The 21,300-nt window shown below is 40.5% G+C and overlaps 1 protein-coding gene across 4 annotated transcripts in view; it reads left to right on the top strand.

Annotated features, from left to right (window-relative positions):
* The window catches only part of TENT2 (terminal nucleotidyltransferase 2), a 133,254-nt gene that overhangs the window by 45,140 nt on the left and 66,814 nt on the right, over positions 1-21,300 (top strand). For 2 of the 4 annotated variants that reach the window (XM_025998255.2, XM_025998254.2), the window contains exon 1: positions 20,177-20,314. The exons of the other annotated variants lie outside the window; for them this stretch is intronic. The gene's annotated coding sequence lies outside the window, so the exon portion shown is untranslated. Of the gene's footprint in view, positions 1-20,176; positions 20,315-21,300 lie in introns of those variants that run through there. 4 annotated transcript variants of the gene reach the window in all.

Here is a 21,300-nt window from a genome sequence, read left to right as displayed (position 1 = left end):
CAGGATCGCACCCTGGGCCAAAGGCAGGCACTAAACTGCTGAGCCACCCAGGGATCCCCATGTTGAAAAGGTTTTTGAGAAAAATATGGTAAGGTAATAATTGCCAGTTTGGGGCAATGAGCGCACCCTTGTTTACTATATTCTTCTTTGTTCTCATTGTAGTTTTAAAAATATGTTCATACATTCTTTGATATTCCTCCCCTCAAGAGATGGAGCTTAATTTCCCTCTCCTTGAGTTTGGGCTGAACTTGGTGACTTGCTTCTAGCAAATAGAAAGTGGCAGAGAGGATGGAATGCCACCTTTAAGATAAAGCCAGTAGCTAGGCCAGAAGACTCTGGCTGGTATCCTGGATTCTCTCCTCACCTCTCTCTCAGATTTCTCGCTCTGGGGGGCTAGCTGCTAAGTCATACGAGCAGCCTTATGGGGGGAGGCCCACATGGTGAAGAATTGCTATCAGCAGTGATATGAGTGAGCTCAGAAGCAGATTCTCAGCCCCTTCAGATGACTGCGGTCCTGGCCAACAGCACAACTACAAGTGTGTAAGAGACCCTGACCAAGAACCACGCACCTAAGTCATTCCGACCCTCAGACATCATGTGAGATCATAAGTGTTTATTGCTTAAAGCCGCTAAGCTGTGGGGTTGTTACATTGCAGTAGATAACTAATGTAAGTTCTCTGTGTTTATATTTTTTCTCAAAAAGGGAAAAAGTTCCCCTAAATATATTTATAAGTAAATAAAGCTTTAAAAGAAAAAAGGACAGAAACTATTAGGAATTTCCTACAAATATCAGCACAAACCAGAGAAGTCAAGGATTGGAAGATAATAGAGTCACAGAATGAAGCTTAAGAGCAGGAACTCTGGAACTAGACAACCTAGGCTTAAAGCCCTGCCTCTCTTCCTCACTAGCTTTGTGGCCTTGGGCAAGTTACCTAACCTCTCTGACCTTCAGTTTCCTTACCTGTAGAATGAGAATAATAGTAGTACCTGCCTCATTGCTTCGCTGTGAAGATTAAATGAATCTGTTTTCTGTATTTATGAATTTGTTTCTGGTTTTTTTTAATTGTGTTTTTAGATTCTACATATAAGTGAAATCACATGTTATTTGTCTTTCTCTGACTTATTTCATTTAGCATTACCTGGTGTTGTGACAGATGGTGACCACCCTTATCATGGTGAGCACTGTGCCAATGATAGAATTGTTGAATCACTCTGCTGTGCACCTGAAACTAATATAACACTGCATGCCAATTATACTTCAATAAAAAAAAATGAATCAACAAATATGAGGCAAAAAAAAAAATATGAAGCAATTAGAATAGTGCCTGACAAACACTATATATAGTGTTTTCATACATGTAACTTATAATTTTTATTATTGTTTAAAAGAAAGGGACCTTCAAGATGATCTCATTCAATCCCTTCATTTTGCAAATGGAGGTTGTTGGTTCAGGACTTAGAGCTATTTCTTCCTTGGAATGGAAGAAAGAATTTTCGTTTTTCTCCCTTTATGTCAATTGTATCTACTGAGTGTCCCAGTTTGCAAGGATCTCTGCTGGGCTTCTTCACATATAGTACCTTATCTAATCCTTAAAATCGTGTAGGTATTTTTGTTACCTCCATTTTGCAAAAAACACCCACATTCTGAAAGCTTATCACTTACTCACAGACTAGTCAGTGGGAAAGTCAGAATTCAAGTCAGGTCTTCTGATAACAAGATTAGTGGTGCAAGTACTTTCTTAACCAGTTTAAGATATTTTATAACGAAGTGTTATGGTTATAAAGATCTTATAGACTTCTCTGCCTATGACCTCATGGGTCTCTAGAACTTTCTTTGTACTCTTTTGCAGGTACTCTTTATTGTGGGTCACTTTCATATTTTTCAAGGAATGATCAAATCTGGAATCTCGAATCCATCTTTCCATAGAGCAAGACCTATTTCTACAGAATGCATTGCTTGGTCTATTTCACTTCCATAATATTCTCCTACTTGGTTCCCTGTTCTCTATTCAAAAGAGGAACATTTTAGCTGACTGCTAAAAATTGGCAGGGCATCTAGTAAGATTTAGCATATTATGTGGAAACTCAGGAAATACTACCGTTCTATGAAAACTAAACTGGAACCTAATATTAATCAACCAAGAAGCTTTAGCTTTGTTATTTGATTTTCACAACAATCCTATGAAACAAACTGAGATTTTTCCTTGTTTTAGAGATGAAATAGAATCTCAGGGAGTTGAAGTGACATATTTAGAATAACACAGATTAGAAGTGGCAGGGACGCTTGGTTGAGCGTCTGCCTTTGGCTCAAGGTGTGATCCCAGAGTCCCAGATTGAGTCCCACATCGGGCTCTCTACATGGAGCCTGCCTCTCCCTCTGCCCATGTCTCTGCCTCTCTCTCTGTGTCTCTCATGAATAAATAAATAAAATCCTTAAAAAAAAAAAAAAAAAAAGAGTGGAAGGCAGAGTTCCTTTTTTTTTTTCTTTTTTAAAGATTTAATTTATTTATTTGAGAGAGAGAGTGTGAGAGCTTGCAAGAGGGCCCAAGCAGAGGGAGAGGGAGAATCAGACTCCCCACTGAGCGGGAGCAGAAGTGGCAGCATGCTGGGTGTCCTTTTCAAAACATCTCTGTACCTTTACCCAGAAATTCCATATCCGGGTCTTTAGCCTACACTTGAGAAACACTCTCAAGAATACTGTGCAAGAGTACATGTACAAGTGTTCCTTGTAGCATTATTCATAATAGTGAAAACCTGAAGAAAACTTAAATATTCAACCATGGAAGTTTATTTTAAAAAATTATGACCTAAAAAAAAAATTTAAAAAAAATTATGACCTTATCCATAGTATAGGAGGGACACTTAGAAGCCATCCAGAACAATGAGGTGTACACACACAGCAAACACACAGTGACATGAAGAATAGACACGAAAATTGTTTAATTAAAATAATTAATTACTTAATTAATTAATTTTTAAAAACCCAAGTTGTGGGGGTACCTGGGTGGCTCAGTTACATTGTTTACAGTTTTATAATGGTTATATGTTACCTTACACTTAAATGTTTTACGTTGAGTTATTCAGAATTTTTTAAAAGTTACTCAGCCTTGCAAATATTTATTGAATTTTTGTTATATGTGTGTTCAGCACTCTGCCAGTGGTTAAAGACCTCAAGAAGAAGCTCTCTTGAGGAAGTTGCATCTGGTTGGAGAGAAAAGCAGAACTTGGTAAATGATACAAGACAGTTTTTATAATCAACTGTGGTGGGGGGAATGACCAATTAAGTGTGCCAGATACCTTTCAGGAAGAGTCACACAGATTTTATTTTCTGTTGGAGGCTTTGTACCAGGGAAGTGGCCTCACGTCCCAAATTTTCCTGCAGCGTGACCTTTGCAACCTCAGGTATCACTAAAAAACATGAATTGCTCAATATCACTCAGGGTAGTTGAACTAGAATAACGTGTCCCTTCTGTATGGATCTATCCCTTAACGGGTCTCAGAGAGAGAATTCAATTGGCTTGTCTGGTGTTACTTGGCATCAACAGAAATTGGGCCACTGGGCAGAAACTGGGTGATACCACCTCAGGCACCTGATGTCCCTCGTGAGTAGCCCGAGAAGGTCATTTCTGGCTAGTCAAACTCTTATGGCCAGGCTATCTGGGTTCATCTTACTGACCCAGTATGCTCCCTGAGCCACTGAACTGATATTTGAAAGAACTGATTGGTGCTATTTTTCTTCACAGCCAATATTTTCTTCGTGGCTAATATTATGGATACTTCCTACAGCTGTTTAGTATAAATGGTAAAAGTGAGAATAGCAGGGGTAAAGGAAAAATGTTTTTGACCATAGCCAAGTTCAAAAAACTTAAAGAGAAATTGGTGTCTCTGCTAGTTTTCTTGTTATTCTTCCTTTTTTAAAGATTTTATTTATTTATTCATGAGAGAGACAGAGAGGCAGAGACACAGGCAGAGGGAGAAGCAGGCTCCATGCAGGGAGCCCTCTCCGGAACTTGATCCCGGGACCCCGGGACCAGGCCTGAGCTGAAGCCTGGGCTCACCCACTGGGCCACCCAGGCGTCCCTCTGCTAGTTTCCTTGGGCTGGGCAGGCTCTGCAGAGTTGAACAGGCTGTACCTGCAAAAGAATGTTTGGCGGGGGAGTCAAGGACTGAAATTCAAGCTGAGCTCTGCTCACCGAACACAGTGCAGCCGGGCTGTGTGGCCTGGCACGTGATCGGGTTCGGTGGGGGGACAGCCTCTCTTCCGAGTAGCCTAAAAGCAGCCTATGGTCTAGCAGTAGCCCTGCTCTTGGGATGATACTGGCTTGTAAAGTACCAAACTACAGAATCAGACCTGAGGGCTGTGCTAGAAGATATGGAAGGAAGGGGCTTCAGAGGGAAACTCAAGTAAGAGTTTCCAACTTGCACCTGGTACATAGTTGATATTTAATAGATATTTGTGAAATGAATAAATAGTGCTGAGGATAAAGTAGTGAGAAAACCAGACAAAATCTTTGAGTTTATATAATGAATTACAGTAGGATACTGAATAATTGGTACTATTTGATAGCATTTTTTAAAATATTATTTATTTATTTATTCATGATAGTCACACACAGAGAGGGAGAGAGAGGCAGAGACACAGGCAGAGGGAGAAGCAGGCTCCGTGCAGGGAGCCCGACATGGGATTCGATCCGGGGTCTCCAGGATCGCGCCCTGGGCCAAAGGCAGGCGCTAAACCACTGCGCCACCCAGGGATCCCTGATAGCATTTACATAAAGAATACAATAAACTAAAATTAGATTGAGATGTGAGACTGGAAACTGAAAAGAACCCAAGTGTCCATTGACAGGAGAATGGATACACGGCAGTACATTCATAGAATGCAATTCTGCACAGTGGTAAAAATTAATTATCTACAGCTACACACTAATTTGTATTCAAAGATACCATGCCTGAAGCTTCACAGCCATCTCGACATCATGCGGGAAAGTCTTTGTATCACTGCATCACTGAACCAGGGCTAGCAACTACCTCTGAAATAAACTCCATTTAGTTTAGGTCACTGATGATCAGGTTATCTTCTTATTTGTATACGTAAACATTTCTAATACATATTAGTTACCTGAGAGGACTATTCAAGAATTACTAAGGATGATAAATCAGGGTGGACTTTCCAGTTCATACTGTTGAAAACTTTTATTATAAGAATATGTTCATGAATTACTTGCTGAATTTAATTGAAAGAATTTAAGTACAAGGAGTCAAGAAGTAGTGATATACAGCAGGTCACATGGGCCAGCTTTTCAATCTTTCTCAACCAGACTTTTATTTAAAAAAAATGTTTTCAAAAAAAAAATAAATAAAATAAAATAAATGTTTTCAACCAAATTTTTATAATATTTACATAACTTGCCTTCTCTCAGATTTCCCCCCAGAATTATTGCTTCTTAGCACAGTCATGCTATAACTTCCTTTCCATAGTTCATTCATCCTTTGTTCTTGGGCTGTGTATCTTGGCACCTTCAGAAATCTTCAAATTACAGATTTTATAATAGCATTTTTTTGGGGGATAAAACTTCTAATTAGGAATCACTTTTAAACTAGGCTCTTTTTCTTTTTCTGCGGTTCCAACCACCAGCACCAAAAGTTGGCTTTCTTGTGGAGAGCATTGCCACAAAGAAATGATAATTTATAAAAATGAATTTGGGGCACCCGGATGGTTCAGTCGGTTAAGCAACTGCTTCTTAATTTTGGCTCAGGTCAAGATCTCAGGGTCATGAGATCAACCCTCACTTTGGCTCCATGCTCAGCATGGCATCTGCTGGAGACTTTTCTCTCTCCCTCTCTCCCTCTCTCCCTCTCTCCCTCTCCTAACCCCCCCACCCTGCTCACATGCACGCATGTGCTCTCTCTCTCTCTAAATAAGATAAAATCTTTTTAAAAAAATGAATTCACAAGTGTGCTCCTGTATATAAATATAAGAAGTGCAAAATTAAATCAAAATTTTAGGTGTGTTCCAAGCAATCAGATAGTCTCATTCAATAGCCAGAAATTCTATAAAGCTAGAATTTATGTAAGTAAAATTAAAATTCTTACCACAAAGGAATAACAAATTGTTCCAAGACCAAGGGGCTACTAAGCAATTGATTATATTATTTTTTTTAAAAGATTTATTTATGTATTCATGAGAGACATAGAGAGAGAGAGAGAGAGAGAGAGGGAGAGACATAGGCAGAGGGAGAAGCAGGCTCTTCACAGGAGCCGGATGTGGGACTTGATCCCGGATCCTGGGATCATGACCTGAGCTGAAGGTAGCCACCCAACTGCTGAGTCACCCAGGTGTCCCTAACTGATTATATTCTTAACATTTCAATTCAGTAAGGCCTCTCTGAGGTTATGGTCAGAATACTTTGACTAGATTTCTGACATTTAGAAAACTTTTAAATATCACATTAATCAAAACTCTTATAATGTATAATTTATTTTTAAATTTTTTACTTTATTATTATGCATAACAGAATAAAGTATAAATAACAACCACAATGATAACAATAAGTGAACACCCAGATGCCCTCTACCAAATTTAAGAAATAGAATATTACCACTCTATGTCCTACTCTCTATCCTGCCTCTACCTCATCCTTCCTTCTCCTTTCCTCCCCTTCCCCATGGCTATTTTCTACCCTGACTTTATTTATCATTTCTTTGCTTTTCTTTACGGTTTTGCCACATATAAATGTATTCTTAAATAACAGATTGTTAAGTTTTGCATGTTTTTGAACTTCATATGAATGCAAGCATATAGTTCTTTTCTCCTGAAACATGTTCTTTTTATTTTTCTTCAACATATAGGTGCATGAAGTTCATCTATGTTGACATATGCAGCTGTAATATATTTTCCCTGCTATATTGTATTCCATTTTATGAATCAACTGCAATTTATTCATTCACTTTCTTGTTACTTGAGTCACCAGTTTTCTGCTGTTTGAAACAATGCCAGTGTTAACATAACTGTACATATCTCTTGGGTAAGAATTTCTTTAGGGTATATATTTAGGAGCAGAATTGCGGGATTGCAAGATATATAAATATTCTACTTTATTTGAAATGCCATAGTGTTTTCCAAAGTGGTTTTAAACAAAGATTTTTTTATTATTATTGAAGTACAGTTGACATATAATATTAAAGTGGTTTTAAAAACCAAAAATGTTCAAGATTTCTCATTGTTTGATATCCTTATCAATAATAATTGCCATAGGCATATTTTAAATTTTTGCCAGGGATATTACTGTAGTTGGCTGAACATATCTTTATATTTTTATCTCTATAGTTTTCATTTTTGAATTCAACTTTAGCCTCTATCTGAAGGTATCTTTCATCATCTCCCTGTATCACATATTTCTTAGCAATCATTTTAAATAAATCTACTTTTCAGATGCTGAGAAAAGAGCTGGATGATACTGAGATTGACTTGAGGACTAGTAGTGATAACTTACCAGAGTGGCACCATCTGGGTAGTGCACTGGCACAATTTGATACATTCAGAATTTCTTCCATCTCCTTTCCCTCAGTTCCATCCATCCTCCTCCCCAAAACATCAAGTTGTTGCCTGGGATTGAGCTCATGTGACTTCTACACTGCAATAGAAACTGGCCTCTAAAGTTCACAAGTGTAATTTTTAATGCCTAGGTATATACCTCTGGTATCTGTTTAGCACTTGGAGTCACTTGAGGTGCCTGGGGGGCTCTCCGTTAAGCATCTGCCTTCAGCTCAGGTCATGATCCCGGGGTCCTGGGATCAAGCCCCACATCGGGCTCCCTGCTCAGCGGGGAGCCTGCTTCTCCCTCTCCTCCCTGCTCATGTTCTCTCTCACTATCTCTGTCTCTCTCAAATAAAGAAATAAAATCTTAAAAAAAAAGAAGAATTTGGAGCCATCTGCTGAATTCTATGACTGCTAAAATTAAAATCTAAAAACTCAATGCAGTATTTCTTATAGATCTACTTTATTATGATTAATGCTCAAGTTCCACTTAGAGATGTTTCCTTATGGTGGCAACTAAGGTGGTCACACATTGCGGGGTGAATCGGAGAATACTTCTGACTCCGTTATCCTGGAACGGAATGCATATTCCATTTTCACCTAAACAACAAAGGTATTGGTAACTTTGTTTGGGGGCAGGTAGTGGCGGGAGGGAGGGAGTCAAAGCTGTTAGTAATGGTGAAGGTGAAACATGAGAATACTCGGACAACGACGAAACTGAAGTTTAACTGTTCTTAATAAATACTCAGAGTTTAATCCTCATACCAAAGAAGTAGCTGCTATCATAATATCCCTATGCAGGTAAGGAAACCGAGATGCAGAGATGTTAAATCAACTTGGCCAAGGATCTCGTATAACTGCAAAGATGTAGCTAATACAGAGACAAAATACATAGGCAAATAGACTTTTTGTTTTTGAAGGATGCCAAGAGTTTGAAGTTATTTTTCTTTTCTTATTTTAATCACATTTCTATTTTCTGTAAAAAGCCACACTCCAAAGTCTTATTCTTAGATTTCTGGCAGCTTGGACATCTAGCCAGATGATTGGAATTTCAGTCACTTTTTTTCAAAGTACTTATTTGTAGGTGGTAGTGTTACTTTCGAACCCTACTTTGCATTTTTTTTTTCTGGGGAAGATTTGAAAAAGCCATCTGGTTAACATTACCCTGAAAAATTCTTCTCTGAGTGGAGCTTCCTAAGAAGAAATTATAGGAGGAGAGTGTGGTAGAAAGCCAGGCAGAACACAAATAGAAACATCTAGAGACTGAAGCCCTGCATTCTGATACTTATGAGAACTATCTTTCCCTACCATAAATTCACTTTTCTTCCAGCTCTTTTCTTCACTTTTCCTTTTGAGGAAAGATTTTTTTTTTTGAATGAAACTCTGTTTCTTGAGAACACTTTTCTAGCTCTTGCTGAGGTTTAATCTTGTTCACATACTGCTTGTTTGATTTTGAGCTGTGGGCTCTTTTCCTATTAGCTGTCTCTTCTATAGGTTTTTATTACCACCATCCTTCACCTCCCCAATAGGGACATTTTTGTTGTTACCCTTTAACTAGAGGAGAATCTGGCAAATAATAGGTGCTCAGTAAATATTTGTTGGCTAGCTGAATGACTGCTTACATGAATGAACAAATGAATTAGTGAGTGAAGACCTTTCCAGGAAGGAAAGAAACAAGATCAAAGAGAGTACACTTGAAACGAATCATTACTGATGAACTTTGTAAAGAAGTGTAGGTGATATTGACTTTATTCTTTTTACATTTCCCTAGCATTTGTTAACCTTAAGAAGTCCACATATCCGTGTAACTTTAGGGCTCAGCTTAGAAAAATCAAATGATATTCTAAAAATGACTTTTGGATCAATTTAAAAGATTAGTTTTTTTTTTTTTTGGTCTAATTGATTCATTTAATTGCAGTTTTTCTGTCCAGTGATTTGGAATCTTCCACTAACATGTGTTAGATCTTCATTGCCTAGTAAATTACTCTCATTCACAGAATATGTCTTTTACTTTGAATCTTTTAGAATATTTTCTCATATTAAATCATACCTGTTTAAAAAACATTCATGATAACAAAATTTGAGATACTGATTGGCATTTATTGCAATTCTTATTTTTGTCTTCATAAAATTAAACTTTCAAAAGGTAATTTTCAGGTTCACAGACTTTAGCTGTTATCATATCCTTTGAATTGATATTTTTTATTTTCCTCTTAATACATTCCTGTATTTTCCAAAATTTCTCCAATAAACCTTCATTATCTTTATTAATCATAGAAAGCAATAGATTCTATTAGCACCCCCTCCCTCCAAATCAGCCATTTATCACTGAACAAATTGCTGCTCAAATTTATATTTTTTGTAGAAATTTCTTTTTTTATTTTTAAAGATTTTATTTGTTTATTCACGAGAGACACAGAGAGAGAGAGGCAGAGACATAGGCGGAGGGAGAAGCAATCTCCACGGATTGCTCCCCAAATGTGGGACTTGATCCAGGAACTCTGGGATCACGCCCTCAGCTGGAGGCAGATGCTTAACCACTGAGCCACCCAGGCGTTCATTTTTGTAGTAATTTCTGAAGGCATGAGAATTACTATAACGCTAATTTCATCTTGAAATGTCTAAGGGCTCTCTCCAAGAGAATGAATAGGGAACTACATTCACAGTGTATCCATGGAGAATTTGCAATTGCCTTCTTTGATTGTACTGTCTGTTCTCAATATCCAAGTTGAAATTGTATGCCGATATACTTACAATGATTTAGAACATATGAGTTTATATCCTTTTCTTTATTATATCCATTGTTTTCTTACATGTAAAACAAGGATCAGAAATAATTCTTAAGCTTTGTTTTAGTTCTGATACTCTCTAATCTTTCACTAAGGTTGTTCTACAATAAATTCATTAGAGGTAGAATTATGGAGTATTGTATCCTGAATTCCAAGGACACTGTTCATCATTTGAGCCAGGATATGTTCTCAAATTGTATACAAAAGAATGCACGTTGAAAGTATACCCATGACCTGTAAGGAATCACACTGGATAGGGAGAAGTTGATAAGTTTGTAGAGGGACACCTGGGTGGCTCAGCGGTTGAGCATCTGCTTTCAGCTCAGGGAGTGATCCCAGGATCCGGGATCGGGGCCTGCATTGGGCTCCTTGCAGGGAGCCTGCTTCTCCCTCTGCCTGTGTCTCTGCCTCTCTCTCTGCATCTCTCATGAATAAATAAATAAAACTTTAGGAAAAGACAAGTTTGAAGGGTTTAATTCTATAATATTCATCTAACTCTATCCTATATCTCTGGTGTCAGTCACTCCTTCCTAATTAAAAAGACATCTGTGTATCTCCATGTGACATTACCTAATGAAGAGGAACTTTCTAGAATTTCGTTCAATCTTTTATTTCTCTAACTATAGAACATGTTTATAACCTAGTCTCCATTAATGAAATTCCATCCAGCTACCTCATGACTTTCATACACATCGCTAGGGGAACTCAGGATGTTTCTGCTCTGTTTTTAGAAGAGGTAGTGGCCTTTGGACCGATTATGAATTAAGAAAAAAATATGTAACAGGAATTTTCTTTTCCAAGTCCATTTTCTTTTTTTCTTTTTCTTTTTTTTTTTTTTTTTTTTTGTCCAAGTCCATTTTCAATTCTGCTGAAGGGAGTCAGTGAAACTTGGTAGTTAAGTGGTTAAAAACAACAGGCTTGGAAACAAACAAACCTGTTTGCCTCCCAGCTGTACTTTCAACTTCTGCCTGCCCTTGGACAAGTTACTTTCCAACTCTGATCCTCAGCTTTGTCATTAGTAAAACAGAGATAATAATAGAACTCGTTTCGTATAATTGTTTATGAGGAATAATTACATGCCATATACAAAGCGCTTTGCATTCCATTTAGTCAAGCAATACTTATTGAGCACTAGAAATGTGCCAGGCACTCCGCCAAGCTCCTGTCCAACTCAGGACTGTTCTTTTTCTTCCCTCAAATTTTTATCTAACTTCCATTCCATCAGGTCTCAGTTTATTTTTTTTAAGACTTTATTTATTTATTCACGAGAGACACAAGGGTCTCAGTTTAAATTGCACTTTCTCATAAAAAACTTCTGTGTTGGGGATCCCTGGGTGGCGCAGCGGTTTGGCGCCTGCCTTTGGCCCAGGGCGCGATCCTGGAGACCCAGGATCGAATCCCACATCGGGCTCCCGGTGCATGGAGCCTGCTTCTCCCTCTGCCAATGTCTCTGCCTCTCTCTCTCTCTTTCTCTCTGTGACTATCATAAATAAATAAAAATTAAAAAAAAAAACCAAAAAAAAACTTCTGTGTTAGTTCAGATCCTCCAAGAAGCTAATGCCAAGACAGGATTAGACATGCAAGAGATTTATTAGAGGAGATTTCTGTGAAAGAAAAAGAGAAGGAAGAAAGAAGCAGGGAGAGACTCAGATTCCAATGCAAGTCTGACATCTGTTGAAGGAGAGGGAGAAGGAAGGAGAATTGGGTAGAAAAAGATTGCAGTACTGTCTAAGAAAGTTTTAGTTTGGCCATCAGGGAGTTTCTGAGCCAGAATTGCCCATTAGAGGAGTCCTGTGTCCTGCAGGAATGGGCTGGCACTAGCATCTCTGCTGTGCTCAGTTATTGGCTGGTTGAGGTTCACGAGAGGCATAGGTTCAGCTTCAGGTGTGCTGGATCTGGAGAGGCAGTCGTTGGAGTTGTCAGTCAACTACGCTCCTCACACAGGAGATCTCAGGAGTGCATGTCAGTAGCCCTCATACTTCCATATGGGTTGGAACCCCAGTCAGTTGCTGTTACAGAAGCATGTATTTTCCTTTTCTCTGTTACTACCATACACATCAAATTTTGTTTTCTAAGTCTGTGAAGGTTACTGTCTCTGAACTGTCAGCTATTTGAGGGTAGGGACTGCATCAATCTTGCTTACCATTGCTTCCCCCAGATGCACAAGAGGTACCAGTTTTTGTTTTTTTTTTTATTTATGATAGTCACAGAGAGAGAGAGCGAGAGAGGCAGAGACACAGGCGGAGGAAGAAGCAGGCTCCATGCACCGGGAGCCTGATGTGGGATTCGATCCGGGGTCTCCAGGATCGCGCCCTGGGCCAAAGGCAGGCGCCAAACCGCTGCGCCACCCAGGGATCCCGAGAGGTACCAGTTGTAATGGCAGAGAACAGCTACAAAGTACAACAGTAGTCATTATTGTTACCCACTCTCTTCTGTTCTGCACAACAGCCACATCCAAATCAAAGCACTGCAGTCTCCTACTGCAATATAAATTGCAGATTTCAGTTTAATGTTGTTTTCTTTGGAGCATCTTTATTTCATTTTGTCTTGGGGAGAGGTTCCACTTTTACTTTTAACATACATTGAAGTGCAATCAAAAGTGGTGAGGTGTTGAAGATGGATTTTTGAATGTACTAAAGTATATTCACGCATAAGGAAATTGGAGCATTTAGTTTCCAGTTGTAAATTCTCTTCACTTCCTTAGGGGGTGGAATCTGAAGATCTTTCTTCTGGGCCCAGAAAGCTATCTGTGGAGACTGGTGATTGTCAGCTTATCTCTAAAATGACCTACTTCCTCACCCCTATCTCCTTTTCAGAAAGCAAAATTTTCATCAAATTTAGCAGAATGTGTTAGGGAGATAAGAATGGGGATGTAAGGTAATACAAAAGATGAAGGAACCTAGAAGTTGTAGTTGACCACACATCACGGAAGAGTTCAAGATACCCATCATATCAAATTAACAAGTACAGAACCACACTATCAAAAAGTCCTGAGTCCCTCAGACCTTGGGAAGGAGTTCCAGACACCTTGGGAAGGTGTTCCTGACTCCTTCCCAAAACTGGCGGTTGAGTTGGGGAGGGGGCAGGGGGGAGGAGGCCTAGGATGCTGGAGCGGGCTATCTAGACTCAGGGCTTATCTTTGGCATTATTTGTGGGACATTGAGCAAGTTGCTTGATTTCACTGAGACTTAGTTTTTTCACCTCTAAAGTGAAGATAATGAAAGTAGTAATCTTAGAGGCCTGTTAATCAGATTATAAGGGATCATTTTTGTAAAGTGCTTAGCAAGGTGTCTGGCCTATAGCAAGCTCCCAATAAATCTCTACTATCAATTCTCTGGACTTCCGCCTTACTCTGCTCCAGACATTTTCCAAATGTGACCATAGACAGTTTGAGGAGCCAGGAGGTCAAAATTATTTTTATAATAACAGTAAGGATTTATTTCTCTTTTTCATTGTTTTATCATTTGCTTTGGTAGTTCAAAAGCAAATCGCTGTAGACCACAACATACTATTCACACCCATTATGGTGGCTATAATAAAAAAGATAGGAAATAACAAATGTTGGGAAGTATGTGGAAAGATTGGAATACTCATACACTGCTGATGGGGATATAATGATGAAGTCACTTTGGAAAAGAGTTGGCAGTTCCTCAAAAAATTAAACACAAGAGTTACCATATGACCTAGCAATTTCACTTCTAAGTATATACCTAAGATGATTGAAGATGTATGTTTAAACAAAAACATGAATGTTCATAGCACCATTATTCATGATAGCCAAAAAGTGGAAACAATCAAATGTCCATCATCTGATGAATGGATAAACAAAATGTGGTATATCCACACAATGGAATATTGTGCTGGTTAATACTTTTAAAAAAAATATTTTATTTATTTATTCATGAGAGACACAGAGAGGTAGAGAAGCAGAGACTTAGGCAGAGGGAGAAGCGGGCTCCATGCAGGGAGCCCGATGTGGGACTCGATCCCTGGACTCCAGGATCACACCCTGAGCCAAAGGCAGATGCTCAACAGAATGTTGAGCAGCATCCCTGGCTTCTGGTCATTAGATGTCAGTAGCAACCACCTCCAGTCCCAAGTTATGACAACCCAAGATGTTTCTGTACATTGCTAAATAGCCTCTGGGGGCAAAATCACCTTCAGTTGAACACCTTTGCACAAATCAATAGTCCTTGTATTCTTTACTGTCATTCTCTTGCTGTTTTTAAAAAAATTACAACTTTAATTAAGAATGTTCTTAATGAAGCTGTAAAAATTATTAATTCTAATGGCTACTGACCCTTGAATTCACATTTTAAAAATATTCTGCTTAAAAAAAATAAGAAGTATTCATAAGTTACTTTTGTTACAAACTAAAGAACTATAATTGTCTCTTGGAGAGAAACTGTGGGATTGAGTTGCAAGCTGAAGTAACTTCTTTTAATATTATGGAACGCCATTTTTATTAAAATATCTATTGACAGACAAACTGGTTATTTAGACTTGGGTATTTGACAAATATTTTCTCAAAAATAAATGAAATGGAACCATCAGTTCAGGGAAAACAAACGATATTTGTTGTCATTGATATAATTGAGCTTTCAAGAAAATAAACTGTGAAAGTTGCCTCATCACTGTGATCTTGACAGCTTCCAAATACTTAGATTCTTCTGATGAGATTGGAAGTGATATTAACAAATGGGATATTTTGATAGCGTAGGATGAAACATGTCAACATTTTGAAGATCTGCATAACTCAATGAACCGATATTTCCAATTGACCCCTGTGGGATTTTAAAATTGTGCATAGTTTAAAAGATTCACTTAAAGTGCAACATGGACCAAAAGATTTTTCTGTTTAAAAATTTTTTAATAGCCTGTTTAAGATATAATTGACTCATAATCAGCTGCACATTTTTACACATGCATACACACATGAAACTATTACAACAATCAAGATAGTTAACATGAGTAGAACTCTCAACTGTTTCCTTGTACTCCTTTGCAATCTCTCCCTTCTGGCCTTCTCAGCCCTCTGCCCCCAGCTCTCATTTTTCAGACTACCATGGACTTCTTTTTTCTCCCTAAAGATTGGTTTTCATGTTCTAGAATTTCATATAAAGGAGATCATACAGTATGCACTATTTTTTCCCCAATTTCTGTCACTGATATAATTGAGATTAATCCACGTTGCTTTACATATCAATAGTTAATTTCTTTTTATTCTCGGTAATATTCCATTGTATGGATATTGTGATTGTTCATTCACTTATCTGCTGACAAACATTTGTGTTGTTTCCAGTTTTTGCCTATTATGAACATAATTGCTATGAACGTTTGTGCACAAGTCTTTGGGTAAACATATGTTTTTGTTTCTTTTGGATAAATACCTAGGAGTATAATGTCTGGAAAATGTAAATATACATTTAACTTTTTAAGAAATTGCCTCTTTTCCAAAGAGGTTGTACATTCCCATTAGTGGTTATGAGAGTTCCAATCACTCCACATTCTAAACAACAGTTGGTGTGGCTGGTCTTTTTAATTTTACCATTAAGTAGGTAGGTAGTACTATTTCATTGTGGTTTTATTTTCTCTAATGCCTCATAATATTGGATATCTTTTCATGTGCTTATTTCTCATTCATATAACTTCTTTGGTGAAGTGTCTATTCAAACTTTATGACCATTTGTTTATTGGGTTACTTAATTTCTTCTTATTGAGGTAGGAGAGTTTTTCGTTTTTTTTTTTTTTCTGTGCTTTTTTGAGGTACAAGAGATTTAAAAAATATACATTCAGGGTGCAAGCTCTTTACTAGATATATGATTTGCAAATACTTTTTTCAGTTTTGGCTAGTCTTTTCATTTACTTAGTGTCCTGAAAATAAATGCTTAATTTTGATGAAGTTCAGTTCATTACTTTGTCATTTAAGAAGAGTGCTTTAGGTATCATACCCAAGAAATCTCTGTCTAGCCTAAGGTCACAGATACTTTTCCTCTAGAAGTTGTAAATTTTATGTTTAGACCTATGATCCATTTTGTGTTTTCATGTGTTATTTTATTCATTCATTCATTCACTCACTTATGCCTATGAATACTCACATGTTTGAGTATTAGTGAAAAATCTTTCTTTTTTCCCACTGAGTGCCTTTGTTGAAATGAATAATTTTGGCACTTTATAAAAAACTCTATTCAGTTTTGTCAATCTTTTTTTCTTTACACCAATATAATCTGGCTTAATGTAGCTTTATAGTAAATATCGAGATCAGATAGTGTAGTGTAAGTTCTCCAAGTTTGTTCTTCACTCTCAAAGTTGTTTTGGTTGTTCTAGGTCCTTTGCATCTCCATATAAATTTTAGAATTCTTTTGTCAATTACAAAAAAAAAAAAAAAAAGGGATCCCTGGGTGGCGCAGCGGTTTGGCACCTGCCTTTGGCCCAGGGCGTGATCCTGGAGACCCAGGATCGAATCCCACATCAGGCTTCCGGTGCATGGAGCCTGCTTCCCCCTCTGCCTATGTCTCTGCCTCTCTCTCTCTCTCTGTGACTATCATAAATAAATAAAAATTAAAAACAAAACAAAACAAAAACAAAACAAAACAAAAAAGCGTGCTGGGATTTTGATTGAGATTGTGTGAATCTACAAATTTGTGGGAGAACTGACATTTTTACAGTTTTGAGTCTTCTGAACCATGAACATGGTATATCTTGCTGTTTGTGTGGTCTTTTCTTAAAAAAAGATTTATTTAGGGATGTCTGGGTGGCTCAGTGGTTGAGGGTCTGCCTTCATCCGCTCAGGGCGTGACCTCGGGGTCCCAGGATGGAGTCCCACATCGGGCTCCCTGAATGGAGCCTGCTTCTTCCTCTGCCTGTGTCTCTGCCTCTCTATGTGTCTCTCATGAATAAATAAAATATTTAAACAAACAAACAAACAAACAAAAAGATTTATTTATTTTAGGGTGAGAGTGTGCATACATTCATGAGTGGGAAGAGGGGCAGAGGGAGAGAACCCTCAAGCCGACTCCCCAGCTGAGTGTGGAGGAGGACTCACTAACTTCATCAAGACTGCAGGATATAAAAATCAATATACGAAGCCAACTGTATTTGTCTTCTATTAATACTGTGCAATCTGAAATTGAAATTTAAAATACCATTTAAAATAGCATCAAAAATATGAAATACATCAGGGTAAATTTGATAAAAGACATTCATTGGAATATCTGTACACTGAAAATACAAAATATGCTGAGAGAAATTTAGGAAGACACAAACATGTGGGGCGCCTGGATGGTTTAGTCAGTTAAGCATGGGACTCTTGGTTTTGGCTCAGGTCATGATCTCTGGGTGGTCAGATTGAGCCTTGCTTGGCTCCATGATCAGTGTGGAGTCTGCTTGGAATTCTCTTCCTCTTCCTCCGCCCCTCCCCCTGCTTGTGTATGCACAAGCCCTCTCCCTCCCTCTCTCTCTCTCTAAAATAAATACGTCTTAAAATACACGTATATTTTATATCTTTTATCTTTTACCTCTTTTATCAAGATATATATATGTCAAAACTACGAAAAGGCTGAGTGGCTATATTTACATCAAAGTACACTTTAGAGCAAAAAATATTACTAGGAGTAAAGAGGTTTTATAAAGTGGACCATTCTTATAAAATGGATCATTTCATAAAATACTTTTTGGTCAGCTTCATTATGGATAAATTCATCTAGATAACAGAACAATTATAAATGCAAAAAAGCTTAGGCAACTAACAGCAGAATTTAAAATACATGGAGCAAAACTCACAGAACACGCAGAATTAGAAGAAGCCATAATTATAGAGTTCAATACTCCTCTCAATAATTAATAGGATAAATAGACAGAAAATCCGTATATTTTAAATCCCCCAGGATTTAAAAGATTTGAACGGTATCAACAAACTTGATGTGATTGACATTTGTAGGACATTTCACCCGGCAACTGTGGAATACACATTCACCTTAAATGCACACTGAATATTTATCAAGACAGACCATATTCTGGGTCACAGAATAAGTCTCAATAAATTGAAAATGATTCAAATTATGCAAAGTATGTTATCAGATTAGAATGGAACTAAATTAGAAATCAGCAACAGAAAGATGTCCGAAAAATTTCTCAATTTTTGGAGACTGCATAACACACTAATAATCCATGGGTCAAAGAAAGAAATATACAGGGAAATTAGGAAGTATTTTGAAATGAAGGAAAAGGAGAACATATTAAAATGCGTGAGATAGGGATCCCTGGGTGGCGCAGCGGTTTAGCGCCTGCCTTTGACCCGGGGCGCGATCCTGGAGACCCCGGATCGAATCCCACGTCGGGCTCCCGGTGCATGGGGCCTGCTTCTCCCTCTGCCTGTGTCTCTGCCTCTCTCTCTGAGTGACTATCATAAATAAATAAAAATTAAAAAAAAAATGCGTGAGATGTAGTTAAAGCGATACTGTGGGGACACATCCCACCAAATGCTTATATCACAAAAGAAGAAAACATCTACCATCAGTGATCTCAGTTTCCGAGTTAAAAAACCAGCAGATAAAGAAAATACACCTTAAAAATAAAAGAAAGTAGAAGAAAGGAAATAAACCTAGGAGCAGAAATGAAAACAGGGCACAAAAATAAGGAAAAAATAGGAAAGCGAAAGACAACGTGGGGATGCGAGATCAGGCAAGTTGATAAGGGCGATCAGGAGAAAAGATGACACCAATCACCCGTTTCAGAAAAACGAGAAATTCTTCTGTAGGTGTCCAAGGGAAATAAAGGAATATGGTTAGAAGGTTGACATCGACTAATCCCGACAAGTCATTTTCACGACTTTTAAAGCTCCTTCCAGAGCAAATACTAGGTATTTGTTGAATGAAGGAGTATCAGCTATTATTACCAGCAGGGCGCCGAGCCCAGGCCCCTCCCCTCCCCCACCCCCGGCCGCGGTGGAAAAGCCTAACAGCTCGGCGCTCACACGCCACGGAAAAATGGGTCAGGGAAAGACTTTTTTTTTTTTTTTTAGATTTTATTTATTTAACCATGAGAGACCCAGAGAGAGGGAGAGAAAGGCCGAGGGAGCAGCAGGCTGCACGCGGGTAGCCCGACGCGGGTCTTGATCCTGCGACCCGGGGGTCACGCCCTGGGCCGCAGGCGGCGCTAAATCGCGGGGCCGCCGGGGCCGCCCAGGCGCAGACGGTCGGAGGAGGAGACGCGCGCATCGCGGCGGCGCCCGAGCCCTCCGCAACCCCGCCGCCCCGGGCGTCGGCCCCACGTCCGGCGCCCACCGCCGCCGAGCCTCCCCCGCCTTCGCCGCGGGCTGCCCAGCCAGGCGCCTGCGCACTGCAGCCGCGCCGCGGGAGGGGGCGAGGCGGCCGCCGGAAGTGTGACTCCTGGCTCCCCGCGCGCGGTTCGCATCCGGGGTCGTGGCGGCCTTCCGGGGGCTCCTGACAGGGCTTCCTACGCCGATTTCTCGGCGACTTTCGGGTCTTCCGCTTCTTGCTCCCGCCCCGCACTCGCCACACGCTGGCCGGCCCTGAGTTCCTCCGAAGTCGCTCCTCCCCGGCCGCCGAGCGCGGGGTTTAGCTCGCGGGCCGGGCCTGCTGCGGCTGGTGGGGGGCGCCCGCCGCGCGCGCCGAGCCCTCGCTGCTCGGGCCGTGGGCCGTGGGCCGTGGGCCCTGGGCGGGCAGCGCCGGTCGGCCCGGCAGCCCTCCCCCGGCTCCCCTGTGAGTTAGCGGCCTTCGGAACGGGACGCAGTCGGGGAGGCCGGGCGGGGCGGGGCGGGGGCTCCTCCTGCAGCCGCGCGGCGCGGCTCCCGGGACGGCTCGGACTCGCGCGGCCGCCGGGCTGCTGCGCTCCGAGGGAGAGGCGGGCCGCCGCCTCGGCCGGCTCGCTGCCCTTCCGCGCGCCCCGCTCTCGGTCTAGGACCTCGGGAGGAAGAGTGTCCGGGACCCCTGCGCGGTGTTTCAGAGGGCGCTGAGCTGCCGAGGTGAGTGTCTGCGTCGAGGACTCGAAATCTGAGACGTGTGTTCGGCGGGGCCTCGGTTCTTGGTCTGGCGGTAGGTGCGAGGGGGCTCTCGGCGTCGTGCCGCCCCTCGCGTTGACGCCCTGTCCGGAGGCGAGCCGGGGCCCGCGCCGGGGGGGGGGGGGGGGCGAGCGAGGGGGGGCGGGGGGCCGAGCCCGGGGGCCCGTGTGCGTCGGCCCAGGGCCCGCTCTGGTTCTCCGCCGTCCAGCCCTTTGTCTAAAGTGGCACTTCTTGCCAGTAGGGTGAACGGAAAGGAAACGCGCTGTAAAACTTAGGCTGGATCGGAACTTGTTAACCGGCGATAGTGATTTTGGGGAGGGAAGATCATAACTGAACACGACATCTGTGTGTGTATTACTGGTAACGTAGTATTTCTGTGAATAGTGTCTTGTATGCTGTTTTGCTACAAGGTTGTGTTTGTTTGTTTTTTTTTTTTTTGATTTTTTTTTTGATTTTATTATTTTTTTGAGAGCAGAGAGGCAGAGGGAGAAGCGGACTCCCCCCTGAGCAGGGAGCCCGATGCGGGATCGTGACCTGAGCCCAAGGCAGCCCCCAGATGCCCTCCTACACGCTCTTTTTTTTTTTTTTTTTAAAGATTTATTTATTTATGAGAGAGAGAGAGAGACAGAGACAGAGACACAGGAGGAGGGAGAAGCAGGCTCCACTCAGGGAGCCCGACGCGGGACTCGATCCCGGGACTCTGGGATCACGCCCTGGGCCGAGGGCAGGCGCCAAACCTCTGAGCCACCCAGGGATCCCCCTCCTACACGCTCTTAATTTGTACAGCCAAGAGGCTCATAGTGGCCAATAATAGTGACATAATTTTGTTGATGTGTTAGCCCCAATGATGTCTAGTCCGGAAATGCCCCCATAATATTGGCTTTATATGAAACAGGCCATTTACCAGTCATTTAAGAAGTGTCTGTTTTAAACCACATGACAAGACTAAT

The sequence above is a fragment of the Vulpes vulpes genome, chromosome 14 (assembly GCF_048418805.1).
Source record: "Vulpes vulpes isolate BD-2025 chromosome 14, VulVul3, whole genome shotgun sequence".
Classification (NCBI taxonomy): Eukaryota; Metazoa; Chordata; class Mammalia; order Carnivora; family Canidae; genus Vulpes; species Vulpes vulpes.
The sequence above is the reverse complement of the archived record's forward strand: the minus strand, read 5'-3'. Positions and strand labels throughout refer to the sequence as shown.